Source organism: Canis lupus, chromosome 1 (genome assembly GCF_048164855.1).
Source record: "Canis lupus baileyi chromosome 1, mCanLup2.hap1, whole genome shotgun sequence".
NCBI lineage: Eukaryota > Metazoa > Chordata > Mammalia > Carnivora > Canidae > Canis > Canis lupus.
Window position 1 is genome coordinate 48,671,473 of NC_132838.1, and position 24,547 is coordinate 48,696,019.

Below are 24,547 nucleotides of genomic sequence, written 5' to 3' on the forward strand. Positions count from 1 at the left end.
GCTGAGATCAAGAGTTGGATGCCTGACTGACTGAGCTACCTGGGCACCCCAATTTTTCTTTCTTATTTCATCCTGGTCTTGCTGAGTATCTCCAAATTTATGTGGATACATACTACTTTATTTAAGATCTTAAGATTGTGGAGTAAGAACTTGAAGGAAATAGAGCTGATCTCTTTCTTCTAAAAGCCAAGCTTTTGATAAATGATTATGAATCCTTTCTGAGAACCTGGGTGACATAAATCATTGCCTGAACCCAAGACTCATATTCATTATCTCCAGCGATGATTACAGGCCTTAATTGAAATGTAGTTTAAGGGAAGATTTGGATCATTATCCTTTTTCCTGCTACCCAGTATCTGTCTACTCTTTTATTTGAAGTAGTACAGTTTTCTGAGGAAGTGTTACTCTACTGATCAGATACAAGAACAGTGGAGATTTAAATTCCTGATATATTTTCTCATGTTTTATTTGTACACTTATTCAGCAGTACTACAAATTTACTGAATTTTCCCTTCCATTTTTCATTCTTGGTAGTATTATTGCAACCACACCTGTGGGAAGCAAGTATCTAGAACTTTCAGGGACACAGATACCTTTCTTGATGAATCCCATTACATATCAGCCATTTCTCAGAATTCAAAATTGAGAAACTGTTTTGAGAAACTGTTTTTAACTGTTTCATATGTAGAATGTTATATTACATGAAAATCTATGAAGGTATGGATCTATAAGTGCTAAGATGTAGTGGTGTAACTGTGGGTCCTTATTCAGCTTCCTTGAACTTTATTTTACCGACTAGTAACTATTTCCCACTTGTGGTTATTGTTACAATAAAAGGAAATAATAAAAAAATCTTGAAGCAGTTTGCCTGGCTACATTCAATAATCATTGAATCGAAGTAAAAAGAGTTTCCAAGTCTTTGGTGATGCTCCACTTATTCCCCAATGTGAATAACCAAATTCCTGTGTAAAATAGCTCCTTGATGTAGAATGTGACAGGATTTGGCCTGTGCTCTGAATCTTCCAGTAGCATAGCACAACTGGTAACTTGTTTCCAATAATGGAACGTCCGCTTCATCTCATTTCCTGTACTTCATTTCCACTGTCATATCTCCTGCTTTTCTCCTATTCTCTGCCATACCTCCTACCTGAATTGGATCTAAGTTTGGATCTGTGGACTTGTCATGAATTTTTTTTGTAAATTCATGAGAGAGTACTATGTTCCTGAACTGTCCTCTTTAATTGGTGGCAGTCTAGTAAATATAACCATTGTATTCTCTGCCGTCCAGTTATCCTTCAGAACTTCTTTCCTAAGTTCAGGTTGGTTTCTTTATTATTATGAAGTCAGCTGCTTTTGTCTACTGTCCCTGCCGGTCTTTCCTTGCCACACCAAAGGTTGGCCTCCGTTCTAGCTAATCCTAGCTCTCCTGTTGGCTTCTGTGTTTCCCTCACCCATGCTGGCCATCTCCTACTTTGACTGCTCACCTGGTTTCAGCCCTTGCTCACCGTGGGGATGATGTCTAAACCTACACCTAAAGGTGGTAGGTGGTAGACTATCCTTGGCCCCCTGTTCCTGGAAATGAGGCTGACCGGGTATTCTGGAAAGCCTTCCTGCTTTGAACTCTTCCAGTAGAAATACTGGAGAAGATAAAATAAACATCCTTTTATCATTTTTTTTTTGCAAGAAAGTGAGAAACTCACAAGTGGGGAAAAAGAGAATGAAGAGTGAGCATTCCTGAGAGAAAGAGGAAGAGTGGGAGGGGACATGGAGGGGAGCTCTGCTGATACCAGGTACCTGGAGTTCAGGGATATGGAGTTTCATTAGAACCTCTTTGAAGAGCGAGGCTAGGGCTGAAGGTGGGGAGAGAACACCCATTAGCAAAGGGAGGAAGCTTTTTTTTTTTTTTTTTTTAAAGCATTTTATGAACCAGTTTGGTTTAGGATTTGAATTTATGTTACCTACATGGTCTAGACAACTGCAGACTAGAAACTCTTCTCAATACTTCTGGGCTGGAAGCACCCAAGGGCTTAGAAGGACTAAACACAAATCTGCTTTGAAAGAATGACACACTCAGGGATGCCTGGGTGGCTTAGTGGTGGAGTGTCTGCCTTTGGCTCAGCGAGTGAACCCAGGGTCTGGGGATTGAGTCCCACATCAGGTTTCCTGCAGAGAGCCTGCTTCTCCCTCTGCCTGTGTTTCTGCCTCTCTCTCCGTGTATGTCATGAATAAATAAAATTTTAAAAAACAAACCCAAAAAATGATGCAGTCAACCCACTGATTAAGAGCTCCGGAATATGAACAAACAACAGAACATTACTAAACATATAAGGAAATGAGCCACCATGAATGAGAGTCACGTTAGAGTTGATTGTGGGGTGCCATTTGTCCCATCTATTCATCCATTCATTCCTCAAGTTTTTATGTATCACTCAATATATAGTAGGTACTATTCTTAGTGCTGGGGTTATGACAGCAAAATATTTCCCATGGGGAATGGGAGTTGGCTTTTGACCAGAGGATTTGGTACATCTGGCTCAGGGCTATGCCCACTTGAGGGCTCTGAGTCACTGCCAGAAAACTTTGGTGCTTGGTTAGTCCCAGTTTGAAAGCGATTGATTTATGTTCTTTTATTTTACAATGAAAAAACGGAGACCACAGTAGGCAAGTAATCTGCCTAAGATATGAATTTCAGTTTCCTTGTCTGTAGAATGGGGGTAATACCTACCTCATAGGGGAGCTTTGACATCTACCACAAATGGTCCTGTTCTTCCTTCTCCATCCCTCAGATAGTCACAAATAGTACAGAGACTCAGTCCTCCTGATTTTCAGCTCAAATGCTTTTCTTCTGCTGGTTTGACTCCATGAGATCTTTGATTGTCCAAGCCCATACAGGCTCCCACATTTTCACTATTAATTGTTCTATGATCATTTCATGTTTACTAGTTTTGCTTCCATGGCTAGATTGTGAACTGTTTAATAAGTCCAGGGACCAGATTTTGTGGTTTTTTTTTTTTAATTTTTATTTATTTATGATAGTCACACACAGAGAGAGAGAGAGAGAGAGAGAGAGAGAGAGAGAGAGGCAGAGACATAGGCAGAGGGAGAAGCAGGCTCCATGCACCGGGAGCCCTACGTGGGATTCGATCCCGGGTCTCCAGGATCGCGCCCTGGGGCAAAGGCAGGCGCTAAACCGCTGCGCCACCAAGGGATCCCAGATTTTGTGTTTTTATATTAACTTTATATTATCTAGTCTTTGGTTGGTTACTTGATAGGTGTTTTATAGTATTCATTTACTGTGGCTTGATTAAATGTGTAATGCCATTGTTATGAGTTTTTTTATTGTTATAAAAATATTTCTGTTCAGAAAAGTCATTATGATCCTTATGAGAGTTTTGACAAAGCAAAAATAAAATACGTTTGCTGGCCATTTATGAAATAGATGTGTGTATTTTGCTCTCTGTGTGCCTGATGGCTGAGATGATTCCTACCTGGTTTTCTGGAGCAGTTTTCTTTACAGTCCAGGACTGCTCATTCATTCGGTGCCAGGCATGTTTATAAGTGCTGTTCACTAAGCTGAGGCTCTCTCTCGTGCTGGAAATTACTGACACCCCGCAACGGCTTCTGTAGCCCCAGGCACATGTTTACAACTGCAGATGTGTCCATTTGTAAGGGCAGGCACTGGGTCATCAGTTAGCTCTGGTCCCTGGCCTCTCTGCCCTCTGCCCCGCCCTCTGCCCCACTGCAAAGCCTCCAAGAACAGTCGCGCCCACTTTCTGTGTCTGCGCTGTCCATCTGTTGGCTGAGGGTCAGGCACTCCCGCTTACCATTGGAACCAGGGAGGAATCACTTGGAAGTTATCCCTCCCATAGAACCCATCTGAGGCTGGGCCAGAGCCAGGACTCTTCTCTGTGCAGTTGCTGGCTGCATTTCAGCCATCCATTTGAGCCCTTTCTATATGAAAAACATGAAAGTGCCAGGGGATTATTTTTGCAAGCAAAAAAGATGGCAGCAGATGTGAAAACAGATTTACTCATCATGATGTAAATTGGTGCTTTGTTTTCATTTTTGTTTAACAATAAATAGGTATTCATGAAAATATTTGGCTGTAAAAATTAAGAAAAATAACAAATTGCTATTATCTATTATAATCCAATTCAGTTTCTTTGGAAAGAACTTCAAGTTGCAAGTTAAAAATTTTACTGAAATTTATGTTAGTATTGCAATAAGCTTAGTAAGCTTTAAGAATCCAAAAGACATATTAATATTCAGATTTACTAAAATAATTTGTATCTGTTTTATACACATAAAATAATTTCCAGGAATAAGGAATGTGGTAGTGGAACTAATGTACAGTTGTTTTGCCACATACTTTATTTTTCCCTGGCAGTTATTTTTATTTTTCTTCTTTTTTATGAAGGAAAGTATTTATATTTTGTGTTTCCTCTGTAGCCATGACCAGGAGGGTAATTTCTTCACTGCACCTAAATCTGTTTATTCTTGATAATGTGCTAGACCATAACTGGTTTGAGTGTGCTGCGTTGACATTCATCTGTGAAAAAGATCCTGTATTACTGGTATTCATGGTAAACTTCACTGTGGTGATACCGCCTGAACACTGCAAGTGGTCACTGATAGGAGCTTGGGGACATTTTTAGCTACTTTGAAGCCCACATTGTAATGGTATTTATTAAGGGTGCCTAAGTGGCCCAGTCAGTTGAGCATCTGACTCTTGATTGCTTTCTTTCTTTTTTTTTTCAAAGATTTTATTCATTCACGAGAGACACAGAGAGAAAGGCAGAGACATAGGCAGAGGGAGAAGCAGGCTCCCTCTAGGGAGACTAATGCAGGATTCCATTCTGGGCCTCTGGGATCACGACCTGAGCGAAAGGCAGACGCTCAACCACTGAGCCACCCAGACTTCCCTAACTCTTGGATTTCTTGATTTCAGCTCAGGTCATGATCTCAGGGTCATGAGTTTGAGCTTTGAGTGGAGTTCCCCGCTCAGTGGGGAGTCTGCTTGAGATTCTTTCCCTGTGCCCCTCAGCCCCATATGCATGCATGCCCCCCAAATAAATAAATAAGTAAATAAATAAATAAATAAATAAATAAATAAATAAATAAGTATATTAGTAGGTCAAGACAAATTTTATTTCAAATATAATTATATTTGACATATTTACTATTATGACTATATCAGTGCTGTATCAAGACTAATGTTTAGGTGACTGGAACTTACTAGCCTTTTAAGAGCCTCCAAATTTGCAGTTTTTTAATGGAAAGATTTCCAAAACAAGCAGTTCCCTTTTTAATCAGAGGATAGTGAATATAATAGAACCTGTGATTTACCATTTAGGGTCTTCAGTTTATTTTGTGAGTTTGTGAGTGCACAGACTTACTCTTGGAAGGTTTTGTATGTTGGGCTTCTTCCTACATTTAATTGTCATTCCCTTAGCAAATATTGAGTTGTTATGTAGGTCTGGAGATTCAGTGAGAAGGCATATTTCCCTCTCTCAGAAGATTCACAGCATGATAAGAAAGATAGATCAGGGCAAAAGTTTTAGGAAGGCAGACTGGAGGTATACAGGTTTGGGATCCAGACAGATCTGGATTCAAATTACAGGGTGAATGAAGTGTATTAAACTGTGTAGCATTACTGTGACCAGAGTTGTGTGTGCATGAATCTGTTTATCTCTGCCCATGGCAGTGGAAAGACTTCCTGTACTTAACTGGCCTATTTAAAAAAAAAAAAAATTATAATATCATTGAGAAAGCATTTTTATTGCTATACAGGATCATAGCTCCTAAGGGAAAACATTTAACACCATATACAAATAAAAGGACTTTTATTAAATTGAACATACATTTGTTGATGTATACACTGTAAAAAAATACCTTGGCATCTAAAAGTCCTTACCCTTAAGTAACGCCCAAGCTAATGAGGAATATAGGGACTCAGATACCTACAGTAGGGTGAACATTTTCTTTAACTTATTTTATTGTAAGGATATAGTATGTAATATATATAACACACAAAATATATGTCCAGTTATAATAATATAATATGTTTATATTATCAATAAATCTTCCAGTTAATAGTAGGCTATTAGTAGTTAAGTTTTTGGGGAGTCAAAAGTTACATGTGGGTTTTTGACTGCATTGGGAGGTTTACTGTATTTTTTCTTTGGGTAATCTGTTACTTTTAACTGTGAAGGATAGATTTTTAAATCATTGATATGTTGTGATTACTGATATATTTGCATTTCTATCATCTCTTTTATTTTATTCTGTCTTTTCTTTTTCTTCTTATCAGGGGATTGATTTGAGATGTAGTGTCTTCCCTCAACCTCTTCTCACCTTTGTTCCTGGTCTTTTAGTGATTTCCCTTTAAATTTCACCATGCTCACCTAATCAAGTGTGGATCTTCCATCAATTCTGGCAAATCTGTGATTATGTTATCAGATCTTTTCCATTTTCTCTTTTCTTACCTTTTCGGAATTCCAATTAAATTGTCCTCCATTTCTCTTATTTTCTCCTTTTTTTTTTTTTTTTTTTTTAAGATGTTATTTACTTATTCGAGAGGGAGAGAGCATGAGTGGGAGTAGGGTGAAGAGCAGAGGGAGAAGGAGAAGCAGACTTCCTGCTGAACAGGGAGCCAGATGTGAGACTCTATTACAGGAGACCGGGATCACGACCTGAGCCAAAGTCAGCTGTTTAACCGACTTAGCTATCCAGGTGCCCCTAATTTCTCCTTTATATCTCCATGTCTCTCTCTGCTTCAAAATGTTTCACAGAGTTCTTGAGCTATTAGATCCAGTTCATTTAATGCCCAAGCTGGTGGGAAATACAGGGATTCAGATACCTACAGTATGGCGGAGAATTGAATGAATAACTTAAGAAAGATAGGAAAGTATACTGCCAAGATTAAAGAAGTCCACACCCAGTAGGGAGAGGCTGGCAGGGATGTATGGAGTGGGTGTTTTTGAAGAGGCATCTGGAAAGATGGCCAAAATTGGGGGGATTTGGAATGAGCTTTGTAATCAGCAGGATAAGTTTAGGGCTTGGTGTACAAGCAGAAAGGATACTTTGAAAGGAGCATAAGTTTTAGAGCTCAAAGGTGGAAGATGGGCTGAAAAGATAGGGATGGAGTCATTCTGTGAAGAGCCCTAAGTGACAGGCTGGGGAGGGTGTTCTTAGGCAGAGATGAGTTCAGGTGCTGTGATGCATGCTATTCCTTCAATGAACCCAATTTGATCACAATTTTCTTTATATGTCTTTTGATTTAATGCTCAGTTTAGGAATTTTGTATCTTACTAATGAGTGATAATTGCCTTTAATTTTCCATTCTTCCACTCTCCATATTTGATTTGATATCAAAGTATAGTAGCCTCATAGAATTAGTTGTGGGTATTACAACTTCTGTTCTCTGGAGGAGTTTCTGTCATACTGCTGTGGTCTGTTCCTTGAATGTTGGTAGAACTTATCTGTAGAATATCTGGACCTGCTGTTTTCTTTGTGGGCTGATTTTAAACTGAGTCATTTTCTGCAATGATTATGGAGTAGTTTAAACTTTCTTTCTTCTTGAGTTAGTTTTGTTGAATTATGTTGCCAGGAGTTTGCTTCATATGTTATCAAATTTTTTCACATCAAATTGTTCATGATATTGTTTTATCTTTTTAATCTCCTCTATAGGGGATCCCTGGGTGGCTCAGCGGTTTCGCGTCTGCCTTTGGCCCAGGGCGCGATCCTGGAGTCCCGGGATCGAGTCCCGCGTCAGGCTCCTGGCATGGAGCCTGCTTCTCCCTCTGCCTGTGTCTCTGCCTCTCTCTCTCTCTCTCTCTCTCTCTCTCTATGTCTATTATAAATAAATAAAAAATAAATCTTTAAAAAAAATCTTCACTATATCTACAGTTACATCCCTTTTCTGTTTACACTATTATTTGTGCTTCTTCTCTTTTATCTTGCCAAAGGTTTGTGTCTGATTACTTTTTTTTTGAAGAGTCAACATTTGGCTTGGTTTAGCCCCTCTAATGTTACTTTTTTTCCATTTTATGAGTTTCTGTTTTTATCTTTATCATCTCCTTCCTGCACTATCTTTTGCTTTATGCTGTAGTTTTTTTTTTTTAAGATTTTATTTATTCATTCATGAGAGACACACGAGAGAGAGAGAGAGAGAGGCAGAGACACAGGCAGAGGGAGAAGCAGGCTCCATACAGGGAGCCTGACATGGGACTCGATCCTGGGACTCCAGGATCTCATGCCCTGGGCCGAAGGCTAAACCCCTGAGCCACTTGGGCTGCCCCTATGCTGTAGTTTTTAATTGAACATTTAGCTCCTTAATTTACAACATTTCTTTTTGTTTTTTTTTCTGTCATAAGCACTTAAGGAAATAAATTTCCTACAAAGTATACTTTCTGGTCATGTTTTGGTGTATATTAATTAATATTCAGTATTAAAAACTTTCCACTATGATTTTTTCTTTTGTTTCAGAAGTTATTTAAAAATGTGTTTCTTAACTTTGTTAAAAAATTTCTAGCATATGGTTTTATAGTTTATATTTTTGTAATCACTATAACTTAATGGTTTTTTGGGGCACTTAATAGCTTTAAGTCATATAATAAGTCTCTGTGATACTTATTCTTTGAAATATGTTGAGACTGACTTTATGTAGTAAATTTTTGTTAATGTTTTCTGTGCTTGGAAAGAATATGCATCCTCTGAATTGGATAGAAGTTTCTATATATGTTCATTTTGACCAAGTTTGTTTGTTTAAAGATTTTATTTATTTTAGAGAGAGCATGCGTGTGAGCAGGGGGAGGGGCAGAAAGAGTGAGAGGCAGTCTCCCCACTGAGTTCACAAGCCCAAAAGATATGGGGCTTGATCTCACCACTCTGATCATTACCTGAGCTGGAACCAAGAGTCTGACACCCAGCCAACTGGGCCACCCAGGTGCCCTTTGTCTGAGTTTGTTAATTGTGATGTTCACATCTTCTGAATGTTTACCTTTTTTTTTTTTCAGCTTGGAATTGAGAGGGCAGATGAAAATATGGATTTTTTTTTTATAAATATAGTATGGTACTGCATGTGGTGTTGTATATAGTACTGTACTGTATATACTGTGCAGTACTATATATATACATTTTTGTATATATGTATATATACATTTATATATATACACACACACACATACACACACACACACATTTCTACCATCTCTTTTATTTTATTCTGCCTTTTCTTTTTCTTCTTATTAGGGGACTGATTTGAGATGTAGTATCTTCCACTGACCCCTTCCCACTTTTGTTTCTGGTCTTTTAGTGATTACCCTTTAAATTTCACCATGCTTACCTAAACTAATCAAGTGTGAAGTTAATCAGCATTTTAACCACTCTCTTGAACAGTATAAGGGTCTTGGAGTACTTGATAGCTCTAGATAGAATGAGTTAGGAAGTATTCTCTTTGCTTCTATCACCTGATGAAAGAGGTTACAGAAACTGATATAATGAACCCACCTGGGCCTGGTGCTTTCTCTTTTGCAATGTTCTTAATTACTAATTCCATTTCTTAAATAGGTATAGAACTAGTCAGATTGTTTCTTTTCCTTTTTTTTTTTTAAAGATTTATTTATTTACTTTATGAGAGACACAGAGAGAGAGAGGCAGAGACACAGGCAGAGAGAGAAGCAGGCTCTAAACCACTGAGCCACCCAGGTGTCCCAGATTGTTTCTTTTTTTGTATAAGTTTTCACAGATTGTGTCTTTCAAGGAATTAGTTTATATCATCTAGATTATCAAATTTGTGGGCATGGAGTTGTTCATAGTAATCCTTGATTATCGTTTTAATGTCCGTGGGACCTGTAGTGATGTCCCCTCTTTTACTTCTAATATTAGTAATTTGTGTCTTCTCTCTTTCTCTCTTTTTTTTATTAGCCAGGCTAGAGGCATCAAATTTTTTTTAAGGATTTTATTTTTTTATTAGAGAGAGAGAGAGCGCACATAAGTGGGTAGGGGCAGAGGGAGAGGGAGAAGTAGACTCCTTGCTGAGCAGGGCGCCTGACTTGGGGCTCAAACTCAGGATCCAGGAGATCATGATCTGAGCTGAAGGCAGATGCTTAACTGACTGAGCCACCCAGGTGCTCCTAGAGGCATTCAATTTTATTGATCTTTTTAAAAAAACAAGTTTTTAGTTTTGTTGAGTTTTCTCCATTGATTTACTATTGTTGGTATTCACTAATTTCTGCTCTAATTCATATTATTTCTTTTCTTGTGTTTCCTGTGGATTTAATTTCCTTTTCTTTTTCTAGTTTCCTAAGGTAGAAGCCTAGATGATTGATTTTAGATCATTAATATATGCATCCGATGCTATAAGTTTCCACGTAAGCACTATTTTCACTGCATTTCATAAATTTTAAGTTGTGTTTTCATTTTCATTTAGTTCAGAATATTTTCAAATTTCTTTTTTTTTTTTTTTCAAATTTCTATTGAGATGTCTTCTATGATCCATGTGTCACTAGAAATGTATTGTTTAATTTCCAGGTATTTTGAGACTTTCCAGCTTTCTTTTGTTATTTTCTAGTTTAATTTCATTGTAGATTGAGAGCAGAAATTATATGATTTCTATTCTTTGAAATTTGTTGTGATGTGTTTTATGGCCCAGAAAGTGGTATATATCATTGAGTGTTCCATGTGAACTTGAGAAGAATGTGTATTCTGGTTTGCTGGGTAAAATAGTCTATAGATGTTTATTATATCTATTTGGTTGATGGTAATGTTGAATTCCAACTGTATCCTTGCTGATTCTCTGCCTGCTGGATGTGTCTATTTCTGATAGAGGGTTTTTGAAGTCTGCAGTATAATAGTGGATTCATCACTTTATCTTTGCAATGTTACCATTTTTGCCTCATGTAATTTGATGCTCTGTTGTTAGGTACATAACACATGATGTCTTTTGGGGGATTTGATGCTTTATCATTACATTACATAATACCCTTATTTAATGTCCTGGTACCTTCCCTTATTTTGAAGTCTGCTTTGTCTGAGCAGGTACTCTCACTTTCTTTTTATTAGTGTTGGCATGAAATGTTTTTATCCATGTATTTTTAATTTATATGTGTCTAATATATTTAAAATAAGTTTCTTGTTTGCTTGCTCCACTCTGACAACTGTGTCTTTTAATTGGTACATTTAGACCGTTGATGTTCACAGTGATTATTGATAGTTGCATTAATATTTTCCTATTTCAAAAAAAAATATTTTCCTATTTCTTACTGTTTTGTATTTGTTGCCCTTGTCCTTTGACCTTGTTTTTTTGGTCTTCCAATCTTTTTCTGTCTTTTATGGTTTTGAGCATTTTATATGATTCTTTTTCCTTTTAGCATATCAGTTATACCTGTCTTTACTTTTTTTTTAGTGGTTTCCTTAGAGTTTGCTATGTATGTTTATAAGTAACCTAAGTCCACTTTCAAATAACATTATACTACTTCATGAGTAGTTTTAATACTTTATAATGACAAAGTAATCCTAATTCCTTCCCCATGTCCCTTGTATCACTGCTGTCATTCATTTCCCTTTTAAGTAAGCATATATATTTTTTCACACATACGTAATTGAATGCATTTTTGGTATTAACTATGAACAAACATCTGTTAGATCAATTAAGAGTATGAAAACTTAAAGTTTTAATTTTACCTTTACTTCTTCTTTCTTTGATTCTCTTTCTTTACGTAGGTTTGAGTTTCTGACCTGTATCACTTTCCTTCTCTGTAAGGAACTTCTTTTAATATTTCTTGTAAGGTATGTCTACTGGTGACAGATTTCCTCAATTTTATTTGTCCGAGAAGTCTTTGTCTTTCACTTTTGGGGGTAAGTTCACAGGGTACAGAATTCTAGGTTAGTGGGTCTTAAGACATTAAATATTTCACTTCACTCTCTTCACTCTCACTTATGTGAGAGAAGTATAGATTTTTCTCTGAGGAGAAGTATAGATTTTATCTTACTTTATGGGTGAGGTGTTTTTTCCCTTCAGGTTTCCTTCAGGATTTTTTTCCTTTATATTTGAATTTATGAAGTTTGAAAGTGATGCCTAGGTATGGCTTTGGGGGCATTTTCCCTCCTTGGTGTTCTCTGAGCTTCCCAAATCTCTGCTTTGGTGTCTGACATTAATTTGGCATATAATCTTGGCTTTATTGTTTCAGATATTCCTTCTGTTCCCTTCTCTCTTTCTTCTTCTAGTATTCCTGTATGTGTATGGTATGCCTTTTGTAGCTGTCCCACTATTTTCGGATATGCTGTTTTCTTTCAGTCTTTTTTGTTTGCTTTTGAGTTTTGGTGGTTTCTATCTACTGAGATAGTCTTAAGTAAAGCGATTCCTTCCTCTGCTGTGTCCAGTTCTACAAATAAGCCCATCAAGGGCTTCATTTCTTCATTTCTGTTACAGTGTTTGTTTCCTCAGTGTTTTTGATTGTGGTGTCTCTTTTTTGTTGCTTTTTCTTTTTTCTTTTTTCTTTAATTTCCAGGTCTTTGCGTATATTGCTTATCTGTTCTTTTATGCTATTTTATCTGTTAGAGCCTTTAGTGTATTAATCATTGTTATTTTAACTTTCTGGTCTGATAATTCCAGCCTCTCTGCCATTTCTGAGTCTGGTTATGATGCTCTGCCTCTTCAATTTTGTTTTTTGTTATTTAATATGTCTTGTAATTTTCTCTTGATAATGGGATGTGATATACTAGTTAAAAGGGATGATTGTAAATAGGTGGTAAGGTATGGGTGGGGCGAAGCATTCTGTAGTGATATGATTACATCTGAGTCTGTGTGTGGGTGTGTGAACATATACTTTTTTTAATTGTGAAAAATGCATAACAAAATATGCCATCTTAACCATGTCTAAGGTGTATAGTTCAGTAGCGTTAAATATATTCACATTGTTGTGCAGCCAGTCTCTAGAATTATTTCATCTTGTAAAACCGAAACTGTACCCAGTAGACAACAACCTCCCTTTCCTCCCTCCGCCTAGCTCCTGGCAGTCACCATTGTACTTTCTGTTTCTGTGAGTTTGACTACTCTAGGTACCTTATATAAATGGGATAATTTGTCTTTTTGTGAGTAGTTTGTTTTACTTAGCATAATGCCCTCAAGGTTCATCATATGTCAGAATTTCCTTCCTTTTTAAGGCCAAATAGTATGCCTTTATATGTATACGCCTTTATATGTATATGCCATGTTTTATTTATCCATTCATCTGATGGGCCACTGGGGTTCCTTCTTACCTCTTGGCTATTATACATAATGTTTCTGTGAACATGGATGTAGAAATCTCTCTTCAAGGTACTGCTTTCAGTTTTTTGGGGAATATACCTAGAAGTAGAATTGCTGGATCTTATGGTACTCTTCTGAGGAACCTCCATACTATTTTCCATAGCACTTCTACCATTTTGCAGTCCTACCAATAGTACAATTTCTTCACATCCTTGCTGACACTTTTTTTGGGATACTAACCATCCTAATTACTGTGAAGTGATAACTCATTGTAGATATGTGTGTGACCAGATGTCATAATAATGTTCTTTTTGAGTTTTTTCAAAATACTGTTTTCTTTTCTGCCATGGTCTTTGTACATGCTATCTCACTTGCATGGATATCTGCCCTTGCTGCTTCCATCCTTTCTTCACATATTTAACATCTGTTTTTCCATCAGATTACAGTTTCAGAACATTATAGTTCTCTTCCTTATGGCATTTTTCATAGCCATAATTATATGGTTAATGCCTAATCTTTACCATTGGACTGCAGGATCCTTGAAGGTGGGACCAGATCTATACTTATAATTGTCTTTAAGGCACCCATCCTAATGCCTGGTATATAACAGCAGCAATGCTAATAATCACTAGTAATGTGTAGCATTTACAGTGTACCGAATACTATTTTTAAAAATATGCAAAGTACTCAGGGTGCGTGAGTGGCTCAGTCATTTGAGCATGTGACTCTTGATTGCAGCTCAGGTATGATCTCAGGGTCCTGGGATCAAGCCCTGTGTTGGGCTCTGTGCTCAGCATGGAGTTTCCTTGAGTCTCTCTCTCTTCTCCTCTGCCCCTCCCTTTGCTTGTGTGCTCTCTCTCTCAAATCTTTAAAAAAATATGTAAAGTACCCTTTTTAGTGTATAGTTCTATGCTTTCTTTTTTAAAAGTAGGCTGCACACCCAGTGTGGGGCTTGAACTCATGACCCCGAGATCTTCTGCCTGAAGCCAGCTAGGCACTCCCACAGTTATGTCCGTTTTGACAAATGTAAACAGTTGTGTAACCACCCCCATATCAAAACATGGAACAGTTCTATCACTCCCCAAAATTTCTCTGTTTCTTTCTCCCCTTTTCTTCTGAGTTTCTTTTTTTTTCTCAATGTGTTAAGATATGTTTGATATACAACATTGTATAAGTTTAAGGTGCATAACACAATATACACTTATATATCACAAAATGATCACCACAGTGGGGTTAACACCTGCATCACCTCACATAATTAACCATTTATTCTTCATGGCGAAAAGATTTACTTTCAACAGTTGTCAAGTATATAACACAGTGTTAAATACACTTACTGTGCTGTGTATTACATCCCCAGAATTTTGACTCTCAATCTTTTAGTGGGCCTTTGCCTCTGGATTGGCTTCACATATTTTTCTGTTTCCCTTATCCCTCTTAGGTGGGATGGGATGGCTGGAATGGGCTGGAGTTGGGTGTTTCTCTCCCCCTAGATCAGTTGGGTTCTGATAAAATCCTGATTGGTTATACCTTGGTTAAGTAGTTTTTCCTAAAAGCAGACCTTGTTAAGAACAGAATGCTGTAGTATATTTCAAAATGATTCCTTTTTCCTTTCCTTTGCTGGAAACACAGAGGATTTTCCTCTGAAATTTACTGTGAGGTTCTAGTGAGTTCCTGGAGGTAAAACTTGTAAGAGTCTAGGGCCCTGATGGCTGGGTCCTCCTGAAGTTTTTATCTCTCAAACTTGACCACAGTGAACTTCCAGCAGTCTGTCAGTTACAGTTCAGATTTCCCTACCTTGGGGCTGGTTTCCATAGAGGTTGTAGCTTACCCATTTCTGCTCTAATAAATGTAATTCTTCACATTAGCCTTTTGGACTTTACAGTTTTCGGCAATGTGGTTTGCCCCATGAATCACTTTTCTTACAGATCTAAGAAGAGTTGATTTTTCTGTTTGTTTAGCTTTTTACTTGTTATTAGGACAGAGTGATGATTTCTAGGCTTCTTTTATGGCAAACCGGAACCCAGAAATTCAAACCTAAAGTCTAAACTTGAATTATTTTAAATTCTGTTTATGTTCATTTCACTTGCTGAAGTCCAAGAGATCTTAATTTGTTGTTTCTACAGACAACTTATGATGACTTCTTTTCTTTTTTATGTTTGGTAATTTTTGATGGTAACTGATTTTTGGTTGAATCTCATCTGTGGGAATCCTTAGGTCCTAAATTGGGAATGTTTTCGTGCAGGCAGATTTGCATTTGCTCCAGCCCAGAATCATAGAGTACTAGAAGTCTGAGACAGCATTAGCCTCCTTTGTGGGCTCTGCAGAATGTGTGTGATTTGGTTTCTCCACCTTGAGGTTGGACCAAAGTTTGGGTATCTCATAGGATGACGTCTGGTTTGCCCAGGACAGAGGGATTTCCTGGGACATGGGACTTTGAATGTAAAACTAGAACAGTTCTGGGCAAACTGGGATGATGAGAAATCCTAATTCTGATTCCAGTGTTTATATTTGCATTATAATGACATATAATGACATACCAGCATTTAATGATAATTCTGGACATTTATGTGTCTTATATGTACGTTTGCCAGATAACCCTGGCTTTCTTATAGTTTGTATGTATGTGCCTTCCTTGGAGATTTCTCATACTTTCCTACAAGCCCAACAAAAAATTTTGTCTGTTGTAATTTACCCAAGATCTAGTAATATAGTTGTGGGCAGGCCCTTCAGAGGATCCTGGAAGTATAACCTGTAATTTTACTTTTACTTATGTTATTGAGAACGTGTTTCCATGCCATTCCATGGTTCTACAATATGATTACTAGTGGTTGCATAGTATTTTGTTTTATGTCTGTACCAGCACACTTACTGAATCAATATATATGAAAATGCTGTGTTGGAAATCCTTATAGATAAGTCTTTGCACGATTTAACATTATTTTCTTATGAGAAATTTGCAGAAGTAGAATTGCTGAATTAAAAGGCTTGCAACATTTTAAGTCTTTTGTATTATATCGCCAAATTGGTTTCCCATTTCTTTACACCTTATGTGGCACTGGGAATTATCATTTCTTTCAGTCTTTATCATTTTGAGAAATGAAATACTCACCATTTTTAAGTAAGGCATATGACTTTTGATACTAATAAGCACTATATATGGTACCACAATATTTCGACAACAAGGTTTCAGGTATAGATTCACTCTTAGAAGTATCTGGGTCCCATTCTCATTTGAAACTGGTCATCAAGTGGTTTGTCTTACAGCCTTCATATCCTCCTCTATTAGATGTTCATGTTTTTAGAACTGGCTGTTGGGATGCTTGGGTGGCTCAGCTGTTTCAGCGTCTGCCTTTGGCTCGGGGCGTGGTCCCGGAGTCCCAGGATCGAGTCCCACATCGGCCTCCCTGTGTGGAGTCTGTTTCTCCCTCTGCCTGTGTCTCTGCCTCTCTCTTTCTGTGTCTCTCATGAATAAATAAATAAGATCTTAAAAAAAAAAAAAAAGAATTGGCTGTTGAAATCAGGTACAGAAAGTAAATAGGGAGTAGTTTTCCCTGAAAATGTACCTCTTTGCTGTTCTCTGAATACAAACCCCTAGCTTCCTCCCCTGAACTTTTAACTCACATGTGCTTCAGTGCTTGTCAGCCTCAGGCTTTCAAGACACCCAGGTTCTGAGTGACTGGTGTTGACCCAGAGTCAGTACAGAGAACCTCGCCAGGCAGCATTTATTTCCCTGTTTCTTAGAAGACGGGGCTCTGTAGCATGCTTGGTGCCTTGTTGGACACTACTTACTTAAATGCAGTACTGATGGGTACTGTAGGTGAGATAAAAATTGGAGTGTAGGAGTTTGTTTTTTAGTAGGTATGATGAATTAAGTAGAAAGATAGCTCTACCTCAGGCAGAGAAGACCCTTGCCATGTGAGTTTGCACAGTGCTTTGGTGTATTACATCTAGAGGAACCAGTGCCGTTTTGAACAAGACAGAAGTTTTTTGAGGATTGCATCTCTCAAATTTATGGTTCAAGTCAATGGAAAAATGACTGGATATGAATACACTTGTAATAAGCATGCATCTTTTGAATAAGCCTGAGCATAACCAGCACACACGTCTTCATGATCTGACTGGCATGTTTTGAGAAGTCAGGGCTGGAAAATGACAACACGATAAATATATTAGATCATGATTGAACTTCATTATCTTTGCATTGGTGTTGGGAGGTTTTCACGTATGTAGTTGTTCATATGTAGGTAGCCATGTGACAAGTCACTTCTGAGAGTATCCCTGCCTTAGAAGGCAGTCTTAGAAGGCAAATTTGAACTAGCTTCTAGGCAGCTAATGAAACTAATTAGGAACCAGTTAGAACTGCCTTGGGCTAGGTGGATATTTGTGGGTTCTGGAAGATTCCCCAGGGAATGGAGTGACTGTAATTAGAGGTAGGTCATTGTAGTTACTTTAGTTCAGAAGAAATGTAGAGTTCAGGGTCTGCTACCAGCTGTGGAAAGGGGGCAGCCAGGGAAAAGCATGGGGAGAGCCACCCGGGCAGTAGACCTGAGTCTGAGACGTTTGACAAGGAGGACGCCAGAGCTGCTGCCCTTCAAGTAGAAATTGGGATGGGTTTAATTTCATCATTACTTAGGAATACTCATTTTCCTTTCTTTTTCTTCCATCCCCAAACAACTCTGTAATCAAAAACTTAAGCTTTGGAACATTTTATTCAAAAATTTTTACTGGGTTTTTCTCTCTGCTTTGTATTCATCTAACATCTATATATTTTGCCTACTGAAATTGACCTTTGCTTCTCATCTCAATCTTCTGTTTAACCACTCTTTTAAATTTTTATCCTTTAGAATGAAATAGAACGTTGTTCTGAAATTTTATCTCTATTTGTTACTCTTCATATGCGTTTTCTTTGCCAAAGCCCCCTTAGTTTGAGAACTAAATCAGTGTCTTTGGTATTTTATTGGGATTTTCTAGATTGGGAGAGTACTCATTAAGGTGGTATATAATAATTTTTAAAAATTCTTACTGATTTAATTTTTTTCTAAAAATCCCAAAGGATTGGTGCCTAATATAGTTCATAGCTTATTAAACCTTATTGTGAGAGATCATCATACATGTAGAATGTGTCTGACATATAGGTCAGAGTAATTACAGAGTGAGCACCCTGTAACCACCACCCCAATCAGAATGTGGACTATTGCCAGCACCCCAGCAACACCCCTGTGTGCGTGCCTCTTCCCATTCACAGTCAGCTCCTGGAGGTCACCACTGTGCTGCTTTATGTTGTATTTTCCTGGCTTTTAAAATTTTAGCTATACTGTCCGTATATGCAGTCTTAGCTGATAAAATTAGTTTCACTTGTTTTGGACTTTATATCAGTGGATTTATATTGTAGGTATTTTTTCATGGGATCTCTTTGCTTAACATTATGTTTGTGAAATTCACCCATTGTTCTATGGTGTGTTCATTGACATTGCTATATATAGGATTCTCTTGTTTGAATCTGACATATTCTGTCCATTCGGGTTGGTTTCATTATTTTGGCTAATGTAAGAGTTGCTGCTACTACAGCTGTGAATGTCTGTGTGTCTTTCTCAGGGAGTACTGGTGAGGAATGTGTCTAGTGCACACATTCAAGAGTGGAATCCCTGTTTGCAGAGTACTCATGTCTTCAGTAGTCCTAATACTCTGGACTGCTTGCATTCTTATAACTTTTAGTGAATACATTTCTTTTTTTAAGATTTATTTATTTATCTATTCACGAGAGACAGAACGAGAGAGAGAGAGAGAGAGAAAAAGAGAGAGAGAGAGGCAGAGGGAAAAGCAGACTCCCCACAAGGAGCCTCATGCGGAACTTGATCCCAGACCCTGGGATCATGCCCTGAGCCAAAGGCAGATGCTAAACGACTGAGCCACCCAGGCATCCCTAGTGAATATATTTCTGTTAAAATTGTGGCAATGGAAAATATCTTTCCTAATTTATTTTATCTCTGATCTCTAACATTAATGCAAATGATCAAGAAATAAAAGATTTGTTTTTCTCCTTACCTCTCCCTCTAGTGAATTTTATCCATGTTGGTAAAAAGTAGAAATCAGAACAAAATAAACTAGAGTGAAAATAACTCTATCTGGAAAATAAAGTATCTAATTACAAACAGGGGAGGCAGAGAATGCAGTACAGGGGACTTTTGCATAAAATATTCAGTTAAGGTTTGTTGATTGATTAATCTGGGAGTGTCTTATTCCTGCAAGATTTCCTTTCCTAGAGAATGTACCATTCTGTCCCTCAATTGTACTTTTCTGAATTCTGGGACTTGTAATTTGTCATTAAGAACTGGATAGTATGGAAAGTTAGAGTGGGAATCTTATTCTAAGTTTACAGACTCTGGTGCCACTGTCAGTTAGTAATTCAGTCAGACACACATATTATTTAAAATTGTAATCTCCAAAAAAGCAGGGATGGATTTTTCAGTGATTTATAGGACTAGTCTGAAAATAAGCTGTAATTACCAGAAGCAGGTCTGGGTCTGTATTACAGTGTTTAGGGTAAAAAACATAAAGCCAAATTTAGGAGTATTTACTTTCAATCTGTTATTGAAAGACTTTGAGTATTTGCTTTTCTTAATTTACTTGATTTTAAAATGAAGGTAAAATATACGTAGCAAAACTTACCATTTTAGTCACTTTAAAGTATACAACTCAGTGGCCTTAAGGACAGTCACATTATTTGCAGCCATCGCCACTGGCCATCTCTAAAAATTTTTTCATCATCCCAGACTGGAATGCTGTACCCATGAGATAACAGCTCTCCAGCCCTCTCACCCTCAACCCCTGGTGGCTGCCATTCTACTTTTGATCTCTATAAACTTGACTCTTCTAGGTACTTCATAAAAGTGTATTTAGAAGATTTGTCCTTATGTGACTGCCTTGTTATTTCATTGAGCATAATGTCTTCAGGGTTCATCCATGTTGTGGCGTGTCCAACAGAAAGTTGGTTCTCTTTCTTTCTTTGTTTCTTTCTTTCTTTCTTTCTTTCTTTCTTTCTTTCTTTCTTTCTTTCTTTCTTCTTGTTTTGAGAGCATGTGCTTATGTGAGGGGTGGGGAGGGTTGGGGAAGGTTGGGGAGGGGTGGAGGGAGAGGGAGAAAGAGAATCTTCTGAGGAGCTCAGTCTCAACGACCATATGAGATCATGACCTGAGCCTAAATAAAAAGTCAGACACTTAACCGACTGAGCCACCCAGGTGCCCAAGAAAGTTCTTCCTTCTTAAGCCTGAGTCATATTCTATTGTAGGTACAGACCACATTTGGTTTATCTGTTCATCTGTCTGTTGACAGTGGGGTGGCTTCCACTTTGGGATCTTGTGAACATGGTGGTAAAATACTGTTGGAGTCCCTGGTTTCAGTTGAATAGTTGCTTTTTATTCTTTCTATTTATCTTTCTGTTAATCTATACCAGACCCCTTTTACTTAGGAGTGTAAAAGTAAGAAGCTGATCCTCTCAGAAGCTGATCAGTTATAGCTTCATTTTCTCACCCTCGTGAGTAAACAAGACTAAAAGAAGGGAAGTGTGCAACACTGTTGATTTCTGTCAGTGTAGTACTATAATTGGTGCTAGCCTTTCAGTAATTAAGACATTACAATTGTGATGCTATTTTGTTAGATTTTTGTATCCATTATTCATTGGGGTCATCATAAAGTAATATGACATTTTTTATATATGTGGCTATGGTTCTTAACTTTTATAATTTTAATGAAACACTTATGTCTGTGCTTTTACTACAGAAATTTATCTTACATACTTAAGTATAATAGTTATTTAAGGCTTACATTTTGGAGAGCTAGCGTATATTGGTGGTTTTCAAACTTTCTAGTCTCAGGGCCTCTTCATAGTCTTAAAAATTGTTGGAGACCCACAAGTGCTTTTGTTTATATGTGTGTTAGCTATTGATATTTACACTAGAAATTAAAACTGAGAAATTTTTAAAAATTACTAATTCATTTAAAAATAAACTACTAAATGTTTTAAATAATATGTTTCAAATGAAAAAACTGTATTTTTTAACTAAAAACATTTACTAAGAAGAGTGGCATTATTTTACATTTTGGCAAAATATCTTTAATGTCTTAGTAAAAGATAGCTGGCTTCTCCTATCTCTTTCTGCATTCAATCTGTTGCAATATGCTGTTTTTGTTAAAATATATGAAGAAAATCTGACCATACAGATATGTAGTTGGAAAAGGAAGAAATATTTTAATAATCTTTTCAGATAATCTTGGATTTTTTTGCTGCTATATTAAAACTTAACAAGTGGTAATTTTTTAAAGGCTAGTAGTAATGTGGAATTTTAAGTGTAATTGGTGAATTTTTTGTACTTGGTTAGATTAAAATCCTTTTGTCTTTCTTGCACCTCAATGGCTTTTTTTGCTCTAGCATAATTTGTGTCATCATGAATTGGTCATTTGGAAAATAGTGGTTCACCAAGTTATGTGAATCTTCCAAATACTGACACACTATGAAATATGAAATACAATATAAAAATACACATTTGTTAATGTTACTTCCAGTCGCATCCAGAATATCTTTAAATCTTGGGGAACTATCAAGCTTATAGTGATAGACAGTGGTTTTCAAACCCAAAATTCTGATTTTAACTTGAGTGCTCAACTTTTCTTTATAGGCAGCAAAAACTGTCAGTTTTCTTAAAGTGACATGCTCCCTTTGTGTTTGAGATAATGTCTGCCAAAAAGACCCACGCCTGAATTACCATAATTTGTCATTCATTCTTTCCAGTAAACATGGTATTCCATGCAAAAAAACATCATTTCAGTTTGTAGTTTAAACTATAGCACAAGTGCTTTTTCCAAGGTCACCCTTGAACTTCAGTAATCAGTAGGGATGCTTTCTGTGTACTTGAGACACAGAATATTAACCAACCATGTACTAATGGTTGAGACTTAATACAATTAATAATTTGTCCTACATCAAGAGTATCCTTTCTTGGGGCATTTGGGTGGCTCACTCGGTTAGACGTCTGCCTTTGGCTCAGGTCATGATCCCAGGGTTCTGGAATCGAGCCCCAGGTCCCTCTTTGGCCAGGAGTCTGCTTTTCCTGCTCCCTCTGCTGCTCCTCCCCCTCCTTGTATTCTCTCTCTTTTAAATAAATAAAATCTTAAGAAAAAAGCATGTTCTTTTCTTAAAAAGATTTACTGGGGCACCTGGGTGGCTCAGTAGTTGAGCATCTGCCTTTGGCTCAATGAGATCCCAGGGTTTAGGGATTGAGTCCTACATTGGGCTCCCCGCAGGGAACCTGCTTCTCCCTCTGCCTGTGTCTCTGCCTCTCTCTCTCTCTGTGTCTCATGAATAAATAAATAATCTTTTAAAAAAAGATTTATTATTTTCTTTATTATTTAAAGATTTCTTATTTATTTTTAAAAAATTGAAAAAAAAAACAAAAAAAATAAAAAAAAATTTTGAGAGAGAGAGAGAAAAAAAAAAAAAAAAAACAAGCCAGGGGGAAGGGCAGAGGGAGAGGGAAAAACAGACTTCCCCTCGAGCAGGAAGCCTGATATAGGGCTTGATCCTGGGACCCTGTGATCATGACCTGAGCTGAAGGCAGATGCTCCCCCTTATTTATTTATTTTAGAGAGAGAGAAAGCACGAATGGGAGGAGCAGAGGGAGTGGGAGAGAGACTGTCAAGCAGACTCCATGCTGAGACCAGAGCCCTAGGGGGTGCTCAGTCTCACCACCCTGAAGTCTCAATTTGAGCTGAAACCAAGAGTTGGATGCTTAACCACCTGTGCCACCGAGGCACCTCATATTTATTATTTAAGGAGAGAAAGAGACGGGGGTGAAGGACAGGGAGAAGGAGAGAATCTCAAGCAGACTCCCCGTTGAGTGCAACAGGGCTTGATTGCATAACCCTGAGATCATGACTAGAGCCAGAATCAAGATTTGGGTGCTCAACTGACTGAGCCACCCAGGCACCCTTGCATCAAGGATATTCTTAATTGAAGCTGGCATTTAAAAAAAAACCCTAATGAGTACTGGTACATTTGGGTACCAGTGCCTTCACTGGTGCTAATGAGCTGAGTTTGACATACTGTTGCTTTGGCACCATTGATACAATTTTCAATATAGTAAATAATGTCTTAGTGTTATTATGAAAACAATTTTGACCTTATAGATCCCCTAGGAGGATTTCAGGGGTTTGACAGCTTACACAGTCATATATAGTGTGGATGCTTTAATAATCATGGATTATGCTGTTAAATAGTTTAAAACCTATGTCTATATAGCTGGGTCTTGAGAAGTTGTGTCTGCTTTTCCCATCTGTGGCTGCCAAGTCAGAACATGGACTAAGGCTATATTATACAATGGTATTAGCATTTTAGGAGGAAGAATGTGGTGTTAATTTGAATTTTATAGCATTTGTTTTTACTTTACCCCCCTCAGGTACAGGTGCTTCCTTGAAAGAATTCCTGAGGGAATTTAGTGGCTTTAATTTATAGGTTCATACAAAATATGTATAATGACTCATCTGAATTAGAATATCTCAAGGAAATTGTGTAGCTGCTGCTCTGCTCCTGCCTGCCTCCTGTAAACTTTTCCTTGAATACCTAGTTTGTACTGAACTCTCTGCCAGGATTGAGAAAGATGGGTTCCCAGCCTCTATGAACATAGAAAAAGAGTGTTTGAATGCAGTGTGATGAGTGCTGTAACAGAAGTTAGTGCAAGGTGCTCTGGGAGGCTTCACAGGACAGGTGCTATTGTAGGTGGGGTTTAAAAGGAGTGTGTTGGGGCTTGGAAAGGAGTGGAGACATGAAGGAGAGGAAGGACACAGTACTTTGGGGGGGCAGGGAGTGGCCAGATTCAACAATGTAACACAGGCAAGGCCAGACTTGGAGGCCAGAAAAGAGAAGGGTCTTTTTGGGTCTGATCTTATAGACCAGATGTTCTCAAAGCAGCATTAATATCTATCTTTGTGGAACTGGTTAGAAATGCAAATACTGGCCCTACTTTTTCAGTGGCAGGTGTTTTGGGTGGAGCTAAGCTGTTGAACTAGCCCTCTAGGGTATTGCCGAGGCCAGGGGAGAGCAGCCTAGGTTTTCCAAGTAGCCTTGAAAATTTAGAAAAGGTCACCGTGAGGGCCCTCTGGAAGGTGGGATGGTGTGGGGAAGTTAGGGACTGCGTCGTCCAGTGTTTTTGTGGATGTGATTCAGGCCTGGACTATTGGCAGTAGGAAGGAAGAGAGGGCAGATTTGCTGGAGTTAGATTCTCTAGGACTGTATCACTA

The 24,547-nt window shown here is 37.8% G+C and overlaps 1 protein-coding gene and 1 long non-coding RNA gene across 6 annotated transcripts in view; one reads left to right on the plus strand and one right to left on the minus strand.

Annotated features, from left to right (window-relative positions):
• The window catches only part of TULP4 (TUB like protein 4), a 225,974-nt gene that overhangs the window by 34,723 nt on the left and 166,704 nt on the right, over window positions 1-24,547 (plus strand). The gene's annotated exons all lie outside the window — the stretch shown is intronic.
• LOC140635185 (uncharacterized) overlaps window positions 1-24,547 on the minus strand; it is a 39,062-nt gene that overhangs the window by 14,013 nt on the left and 502 nt on the right. The window lies entirely within an intron of this gene.